Source organism: Salvelinus sp. IW2-2015, unplaced genomic scaffold (assembly GCF_002910315.2).
Source record: "Salvelinus sp. IW2-2015 unplaced genomic scaffold, ASM291031v2 Un_scaffold1058, whole genome shotgun sequence".
In the NCBI taxonomy this organism is placed as follows: Eukaryota; Metazoa; Chordata; class Actinopteri; order Salmoniformes; family Salmonidae; genus Salvelinus; species Salvelinus sp. IW2-2015.
Genome location: NW_019942711.1, coordinates 74,645 through 83,107, shown reverse-complemented (window position 1 = coordinate 83,107; position 8,463 = coordinate 74,645). Strand labels below are relative to the sequence as shown.

The window sequence follows — 8,463 nt, the reverse complement described above, 5'->3', positions numbered from 1 at the left end:
GACCATTTAAAAAAAATACATCTCCACCTCACCCATATGATGTACATGAGTATGACTTGTTTTAGATCGGGAAATCAAAGTTCAAATGTTTGGCGGAAACATCTTATTTTTCATTCATGTTTTCAGCTATCATAAGGTCAAGTTTATACATTCAGGCATCATGTTGAGTTATGAGAACCTTAAACCACTTGATACATACAAGTTCATGTACAAATGTATAAGTAGTGTTAAATTGTATTATTTAATTTGCAACTAAAATTGATGTCTAATGACACGATGGAAATTACATTTGTCTATAGGTGTCTGAGAAAAAAATAAATTCCTGAATAGTACAATCACAGCTATTATGAGATATTATTTCTAGACAAATCATAGACAACTGGTAAAATGGTGTTTCAGTAAGTTTTAATTTCTGAAAGCTTGCAGGGCAGAATCACCCAACAGTGTAATTAAAGAGCTTTACCCCTTTTGTCAGCATTAAGAGGGCTCAACGTAAGGCAACAGTGTAATTAAATGTTAGTAAGTTCTTTCAATGTGAAATGTAAGCATAACAGTTGTGTTAATATTCATGTAATATTGCTGTTAAGGTCACTTGCCTACTACACTGTAGTGTTTAAATTGTCAGGGGTCAGTTTGTACAACAAAAAAGCTACTTATTGTACTGTCAAACATCAGGCCACTATTAGGACCAAGCAGCAGTCTCCCCATCCCATTCAGAGGCCTGGGCAGTAGGGGCAGCTGACCAATCCTCAGTGGCTGGCTGGGCACTCCAGTCCTCTGCAAGAGAGAAAACATTGAAGAGGTGCAAATACATGACCAACAATCATAAATTTCAGTTTATTTGAGTAGGTTAAACAACCAACCCGACTGATGACAATTATGGTACATCAATTAGAGGGAGGCCGATGTTACGCTCACAACACTCACCAGTGAACCCCTCAGCAGCTGGCTTGGCAGGAGCAGCAGCTGAAAGACAAGCGGAAACTCAATTAGGATTACACCTAAACATGAGACCTTTCAGACAAACACATTTGATAGGTCCTGAAGTACCAAGAGTCATTTACATCCAACTCAAAATTATCTGTAGAAAATGCTGCCAAGTGCATCAGTCAAGAAACTAAAACCAAGTCTCAGCATCGTGGAACCAGAAACCACATCTTCACTTTCCTTACCCGCAGACAACTGCTGGAAGGGCACAGCCATTCCCTCAGACCAGTCAGCCACCTCAGGCTGGGTGAACTCAGCTGCTGGAGCAGTCCACTCTCCCTGGAACTCCTCCTTTCCAACAGCTTTCTCAGCCTGTTCCTCCTTCTCAATCTGCCAGTGAAAACAATGAGCGGCAGGCTAAGTAGGCGAACAGAACATTCAAGATCCATTACTGTTGAGAAGGTAAACATGCCCTAGCAGTAAATTTGGTATATAATGGTTTAAGTGTGTCGAAAAGGCCTGCTTCTTACCTCAGGAGATCAGGCATGACCTCCCAGGGGTGCTCCCTGGAGATGGTGCCCCTCATCCTCAGCACCTCCCTGGACAGCATCCACCACATCAGACCCACAGAGTGGTGACCCTGGAGCACAGATCAAACCATGACCACCTACACCAATGAGACTAGAACATTTGTCTTTTACAGAAACATGTAGCAAGGCCTATACCCAAGTCCCCCTCCCTCTTACACACGGATGGAGCAAGGGGAGAAAAGAGGCACTGCGTTTCTGTAGCACACATCCTACACCCAGCACCGCACTGACAGGACTGTGCCGGGCTCTAACGGTGTGCAAGACAAACATCAACCAGGAAACTCATGTAGGTTTTAAGTGTATGAGTGCAAAGCAGTCTAACCTTGTAGTTGCAGGGGATGGCGATGTCGACATGTCTGAGTGGGGAGTCAGTGTTGCACAGGGCAATGGTGGGGATGTTGACTTAAGAGGCTTCAGTCAGGGGCTGGTGGTCGGCACGAGGGTCCGTTACGATGAGGCGGGGCCCCCGGGGATGAAACGACCGTGGAAGATGGTGGCACCAGTGGCCGAGGCAAACTTCAGCACAGCTCTACAAAAATGTATATGAAAGGCTATTAGCGACCTAGCTGCAGACAGCATGTGTTACACCCATCACTGCCCTTGGAATCTAAAGGCAAGTGGCACTAGACTGCATGCAGAATTGATGTGGCTCAGGTCACTATCAAACGAAAATCATTGTGCGGAAGCCCTACCGATGTGGCAACCAGTCAGGATGCTCTCGATGTAACACTGCCTGGTACGGCAACTGCTCGGCCTCCGACCGCAAGGCACCACAGAGGGTAGTGCGTAAGGCCCAGTATATCATTGGGGCCAAGCTTCCTGCCATCCAGGATCTCTATACCAGGTGGTGTCAGAGGAAGACTCTAAAACTTGTCAAAAGACTCCACCCACCCCAGTCAGACTGCTCTCTACTGCATGACAAGCGGTACCGGAGCACCATGTCTAGGACAAAAGGGCTTCTCAATAGCTTTTTACCCCCAAGCCATAAGACTCCTGAACAGGTGATCAAATGGCTACCCGGACTACTTGCAACCCAACCCCCCCACCACCCCCTCTTTTACACTGCTGCTACTCTGTTTATCATATATGCAGTCAATTTAACCATAACTACATACTACCTCAATTACCCAGACTAAACGGTGCCCCTGCACATTGGCTACCCGGACTATCTGCATTATGTCCCGCCACCCACCAACCGTCTTTTACATGACTGTTTATCATAAACTCATCAAAAAATAAATAAACATCAATTTTTCAGGATCCGGTCTTTCAAAGATAATTCATAAAAATCCAAATAACTTCACACTTCTTCATTGTAAAGGGTTTAAAGCCAGTTTCCCATGCTTGTTCAATGAACCATAAACAATTAATGAACATGCACCCGTGGAACAGTCATTAAGACACTAAAAGCTTACAGACGGTAGACAATTAAGGTCAGTTATGAAAACTAGGACACTAGAGGCCTTTCTACTGACTGAAAAACTCCAAGAAAGATGCCCAGGGTCCCTGCTCATCTGCGTGAACATGCTTCAGGGAGGCATGAGGACTGCAGATGTGACCAGGGAAATAAATTGCAATGTCCGTACTGTGAGACACCTAAGACAGCTGATTGTCCTCGCATTGGCAGAGCAAGTGTAACAAAACCAGCAGTCTTGTCTCACCAGGGGTGATGGTCGAATTCCCATTTATCGTCGAAGGGTTGAGTTACACTGAGGCCTGTACTCTGGAGCGYGATCGATTGAGGTGGAGGGTCCGTCATGGTCTGGGGCTGTGCGTTACAGGGAAGATATCCTCCTCCCTCATGTGGTACCCTTCCTACAGGCTCATCCTGACATGACCCTCCAGCATGACAATGCCACCAGCCATACTGCTCGTTCTGTGCGTGATTTCCTGCAAGACAGGAATGTCAGTGTTCTGCCATGGCCAGCGAAGAGCCCGGATCTCAATCCCATTGAGCACGTCTGGAACCTGTTGGATCGMWGGTTGAGGGCTCAGAAATGTCCAAACTTGCAGGTACCTTGGTGAAGACTGGGGTAACATCTCACAGCAAGAACTGGCAAATCTGGTGCAGTCCATGAGGAGATGCACTGCAGTACTTAATGCAACTGGTGGCCACACGAGATACTGACTTACTTTTGATCCCCCCTTGTGCAGGGACACATTATTACATTAAATTTAGTCACAGGTCTGTGGAACTTATTCAGTTTATGTCTGAGTTGTTGAATCTTGTTATGTTCATACAAATATTTACACGTTAAGTTTGCTGAAAATAAACAGGTGCCAGAGAGGACATTTCTTTTTTTGCTGAGTTTATATGTATAGTCACTTTAACCATACCTACATACTACCTCAATTACCCCGACTAACCTGTGTCTGTATATAGCCTCGCTACTGTTATTATTCACGGTTGTTTTTTTATTTCCTTAACTTACCCATTGTTCACCTATTGTTTTACTCAAATTACACTGTTGGTTAGGGCCTCTAAGTAAGCATTTCACTGTAAGGTCTACACCGGTTGTATTCGGTGCACATGKCAAACTTGTTTGATTTTTTAACAAAAACCGAGCCCAATCCCTCTAGCAAACTTTTGACACCTGCACACCGACATCAGTGCAAGGCTTTGTGTGCACGCATGCAGCCATATCTATACAGAAACATGTTTAATTGATGGGTAAACACACATGGCAAGTATCCAGTTACACTCATTATTCACCGTGTCCACTACGCTGCCAGTTAGAGCTGTACCTGTCCAGTGTTCCTGGAGGAGATGACAGACGTCAGCTGGGTTCGATGGCAACAATGGCACGGGCTGCCAGCAGTAGCTTCTCCCAGGTCTTCCTCAGGTTGATGATGTACACACCTGAGGACAAGGGGCAGTCAGTACACCCAGATCTGTGTCCAGTTTACCCTGCCCAAATGTGCTCCATCTAGTGAGAGAAACAATCAGTGGTCAACTATAGTTCTGTGAGCTGAAGGGGACAGAAGCATTTGTTGTTACAGCCCAGCATTGAAACATCCATTTCAACTATTCATCAAGACCTTGAATATCAATCAAATGTATTTATAAAGCCCTTTATACATCAGGCAATGTCACAAAGTGCTATACAGAAAACCAGAACAAAACTCAAATCAGGCATGCTTATGCCAGAACAGCAGCCTGCATAAACAGTATCCCTCCACAACCTGGGTGGGTTGACTACTGGCTTATACCACTACAAGTAGTTTTGTTCCACTGAGTGTTTTGGGCGTTAAGGACTGCCAAACACTCACCATCACGCTTCCTCTTGTAGGTGTAGTGTTCCATCTGAAAGTCCATGTTAGTTCCTCCCAGARGGGTTCCTGCAGCCAGGAACTTCAGCACATCCTCCTCCTTCATTTGAAGGACATCTAGATTTCCGGACATCGTGACAACTATCCCTGCCTTGAGTACGAAAAAAAAAATCAAAAGTTCATATATATATTTTTTTTAAGTATTCAACAATTATTCCAGGCCCAGACATTGTAGTTGATAGGGCCATCTACGCGTATTGCCTAGAATTAAATGGCCTGTCTAGTGTACTTGGCAGGACACCGTACGTTAATAAACAGCATGTCAGGCACGTGTCTACTCGACATGTTAGTGTTAACTTTCAAGTCACATAAAGCATTCAAATTCAAACATCTAAATAGACTAATGTGAAACATTCTGCACATAGTCACTGATTACTTCGTCTATTTAAGTGACGTTTGACATTAAAAAGCATGAAATGTAACTTACACCGCACCACGAAACAACGCGAAACCTGTACCACGACCAAAGAGGAAGACGAGAGGAAATTACGCCAAATATATACTCACGTTTCAAAGCACATGATTGGTTGTTTCGCTGACTGGAACTACAACTGTCTACTTGGATATTTCATCCCCTAGATGGCGCAAACACTCAAGCGCACTAGCAGCACAGAGTAGCAGCGTATGGGTTGGGTGAAACCGGTAACTAGAGGTCGGACGAGGAGCCCATATTAAGACAATGCGATGGAAAGACCATATTAAGACAATGGGGAGACGTTGACTTCCAGGTTAGAGTGGCCTGTGTTGCAACTTTATTTGCTAGAGATACGGAGTTCCAGGTGAAGGTATCACAATATGTACATAGTGATTTTGCAATATGTTTTAGAATGTATTTTTGTTCATAAGAGAAGATAAATTGCAAAAATGCCAACTTGTCTCAGATACAAAGATAGAATGGGTGCTAGACAAGATGGCTTGGACCTCTTGGGTTGGGTGCTGGAAAAAATCATTGCAATGTTTTGACCAATGTCAAGGTCGTGGGGTAATTACAGGTGGAGGGTATGACATGTTATTGCAGGAAGTGGGGTTATGTGACTGAGTGAATAAAAATAACAAACTTTTATGACTTATTGAATAGGCCACTTAAAAAATTGATAATTAAGTTAATATGTAGACTGGGGTGTTCTCAAAGTCCTTTCAGTGGCTCAATCTTAATATATTTGCGGTGCATCTATTTATTTTATTTAACCTTTATATAACCAGGAAAAGCCCACTGAGACCCAGTCTCTTTTTCAATGAAAACCTGGCCAAGAAGGCAGCAACAATCAATACATTACATAATTAAAACATACAACAATACAATATCAAATCAAATCAAATGTATTTATATAGCCCTTCTTACATCAGCTGATATCTCAAAGTGCTGTACAGAAACCCAGCCTAAAACCCCAAACAGCAAGCAATGCAGGGGTAGAAGCACGGTGGCTAGGAAAAACTCCCTAGAAAGGCCAAAACCTAGGAAGAAACCTAGAGAGGAACCAGGCTATGAGGGGTGGCCAGTCCTCTTCTGGCTGTGCCGGGTGGAGATTATAACAGAACACGGCCAAGATGTTCAAATGTTCATAAATGACCAGCATGGTCAAATAATAATAATCACAGTAGTGATCCAGTCTAAAAAAAAAAGCATTTACACTCCTCTGTAACAGAGTCTCCCATCAATATTTTAAATTAATTCAGTGGCACTAACATATCTAGATGAAGCATGGATTTCAGATTATTCCATGCGTCTGGTGCACAAGAAAAGGCAGTCTTGCCTAATACTGTGTCTGTCATGCATCCCTTTACACCTCTTTTTCTCCCTTTTCTCTTCCCTTTCTCTCTCCACACTCTGTGAAACAACAGAAAGTGACATGACATTAGTGCCTTGGGGAACCTTTCCACCACTGCAACCCATGRGTCCTCAGAAGGAAATGAAATGACACATGACATACTGAATCCTGGCTGAGGCGGTGGGTAGGGGGTCACTGTGAGAGAGACAGGCTGACACGCAGGCAGCTCAGCTTAGTCCAGACACATGTTCCAGCAATGCCCTACTTATATGGCCCATAAATCACATGACAGTTGGTCTCAGAGCGTTAATAACTACACCTACAACCCAACATTGCCCTCGTTATTCAAAGAGGTAATATGAAAAMCCCACACAGTACTTYYGAGCAGTGGAMGTTTCTAGTACATGGGTCATTCTCAGTTCCAACATTAGTACGGCAATACCGGAGGTAGGTTTAATTTTAATTTCACCTTATACACAGCCATTATACCTACCAACAGTAATAGCAGTGCATGATGATAATATGCTTATCACAGAGCTGTCAGACATAAGACTGGGAGAAGGGGGCAGGGTTGTGACATCAAATGTATAGTTAATGATAAGGAGAGTGAAAGGCAAGAGTCAATCAAAAGTAAGGCATTAGGCTATACTGATCTGAACCAGTTTGCTTCTTGGCTATTTCTGTATTTGATTATTTTTTCATCTAGAAACCTTGTACAATAAAACCATGTTATTAGCTAAGTATGCCATATTTAATATGTTATTAGCTAAGTATACCATATTTCATATGTTATTAGCTAAGTATGAGTCATATTTAATTGTTTGTGCATTACATGTCTGACTCATTATGTAAAACAAACTGTTAACCTATTGGAAACTTGTTGAACTTTGTGGTTCTTTTTTTTATCTTAATGACATGACACCCAGTTCCAACCTAATCAACTATTCTCATCAGAAACCTTATATCAAGGACTGCAGTGATAGCATGTGTCACGGTGGCCTTTGCTTTCAGAATTAGATAGGGAACACTGACATATGAAGTGAGTTTGACACAGATTAGGAGTTTATTGAGGTCGTAGACTTGTGTGTAAACTTGCTGTGGAGAATACATAGGTGGTTGCTKCTCAAAGTCCCCAGGACATTCACAAAGCAAATGCCTTCTTTAACGAATAATAGCAGACTCATGTATTCTTATATAATTTTATACATTTTCTTTAAAAAAAAWGTCAAATGTTATCTTCAACACAACAGCATAATTATTCACCATTACAATAAACAGTAATAAATTATATCAAATATGAAAACATGAACAATTATAATACCCTTTTAAGGCCAATCAACTGTACAGCTCAAATGGACAGCAAGCAAAGCTTATTATATGTTACAACATCTCTACCAGAATAATATCTTAGAACAGTGGCAATAGTTTGGCACAAAGGGAAGGCAGGCAGACTCACTGCGGCATGAGACAGTCCAGGGTCTGTCTCTTATACACATCTGCAGACTCACTGCGGCATGAGACAGTCCAGGGTTTTAGATTACGGAAGTGGTTAAAGTGCATTTCCAGCTAAGGAGAGACAGAACGTGTCTCCTTCCTGAGCGGTATGATGGCTGCGTGTTCCCATGGTATTTATACTTGTGTACTATTGTTTTACAGATGAACTGGTACCTTCAGGCGTTTGGAAATTGCTCCCAAGGATGAACCAGACTTGTGGAGGTCTACAATTTTTTTTTTGAGTTTTTTTTCTTTTGATTTTCCCATGATGTCAAGCAAAGAGGCACTGAGTTTGAAGGTAGGCCTTGAAATACATCCACAGGTACACCTCCAATTGACTGAAATTATGGTAA

At 42.7% G+C, this 8,463-nt stretch overlaps 1 pseudogene; it reads right to left on the bottom strand.

Moving 5' to 3' along the window:
• Window positions 1-590: 590 nt before the first annotated feature.
• Window positions 591-5,323, bottom strand: LOC112069619 (small ribosomal subunit protein uS2-like; annotated as a pseudogene).
• Between the last annotated feature and the right edge of the window lie 3,140 nt (window positions 5,324-8,463).